The sequence below is a fragment of the Triticum dicoccoides genome, chromosome 3B, assembly GCF_002162155.2.
Source record: "Triticum dicoccoides isolate Atlit2015 ecotype Zavitan chromosome 3B, WEW_v2.0, whole genome shotgun sequence".
Lineage (NCBI taxonomy): Eukaryota > Viridiplantae > Streptophyta > Magnoliopsida > Poales > Poaceae > Triticum > Triticum dicoccoides.
In genome coordinates, this window is record NC_041385.1 from 33,390,127 (window position 1) to 33,391,457 (window position 1,331).

Below are 1,331 nucleotides of genomic sequence, written 5' to 3' on the forward strand. Positions count from 1 at the left end.
AGGTGACAGGTCACCAGACTACATGGCCTCGTGGCAACATTCCCATGCATGTCGCCAACCACCAGATGACCAAAATACTCATCACGTACATATTCCATGTGCATGCGTCCTCCATCTATCCACCTACCTAGTCTAGCTATTCGTGCTAGCATCTGCACCCACTCCTCCTAGCTAGACGATCCGGCGCCGGCGAGGAGGTCATGGCCATGGCGGCGACAGCGGGGCTGTGGGCGGAGGTGCCGGTGCGGCTGGACTGGGCGACCGTGGCCGCGCAATGCGCGTTGGCCGGGGAGCAAGCGCGGGCGTTCCTGGTGGTGCCGGCCGTGCGGCTGCTGGTGCTCCTGTCGCTGGCCATGACCGTGATGATCCTGCTCGAGAAGCTCTTCGTCGCCGCCGTGTGCTACGCCGCCAAGGCGTTGGGGCACAGGCCCGAGCGCCGGTACAAGTGGGGGCCGATCGCCGCATCAGCATGCAAGACTGGCGGCGACGACGAGGAGGACGGCATTGTCGGCGTCGGCAGCGGCAGCGGCAGCGCGGCGTTCCCCGTGGTCCTGGTGCAGATCCCCATGTACAACGAGCGCGAGGTGAGCTCCTTCCTCCATACTGCTCAATAGGAAAATGTTTGTTGATCGATTTTGTTTTGACCGGCGGCAAGCTGATGCTGTGGTGGTTCTGTTTACTGATCAATTTGTTCTCTCGTTTGGTTGGATTGGATGGATGAAGGTGTACAAGGTGCCAATCGGAGCGGCATGTGCGCTGGAGTGGCCGTCAGACCGTATGGTGATCCAGGTGCTTGACGACTCCACCGACCCCGTTGTAAAGGTACGTAATCAATCAATTAACCGGGCGCAAGCATCTACTTCCTCCGTTCTAAAATAAGTGTTTAAAATTAATACAAAGTTGAAACACTTATTTTCGGACGGGGTGAATACTTAGCAGGCAGCACGTACACATACTCTTGTAGGATGGGTTGGTTTTTGCTTGAAATTTGCGTTTGTACTACTGCTACCTATGTAGAGAAATATAAGAGTGTTTAGATTACTATATAAAGTAGTGATCTAACCTGTGATCCTTGGTTGAGCTGGGCAATAACATAGGTAGTGGGGATGAAGTCCTGCACATAGACATCGATCGATCGTAGGCAAGCAGTGGCCAATAACATGCATGTGCAGTGCACACAATCAATCTGGGATCGGTAGAACATGTTCCCAAATTCTTTGGCATATTATAACTAACCAGAATACCTGGCGGTCATGTGACCAACAAGGAACGTGAGGAGACGTGACAGTGGGTTAGGTGGCTGGATCTACCTTGATCGGCCTCCTAGTCAA

General features: G+C 53.9%; 1 pseudogene; it reads left to right on the top strand.

The window, feature by feature from the left end:
- Positions 1 to 545: 545 nt before the first annotated feature.
- LOC119280650 overlaps positions 546 to 1,331 on the top strand; it is a 3,769-nt pseudogene continuing 2,983 nt past the window's right edge.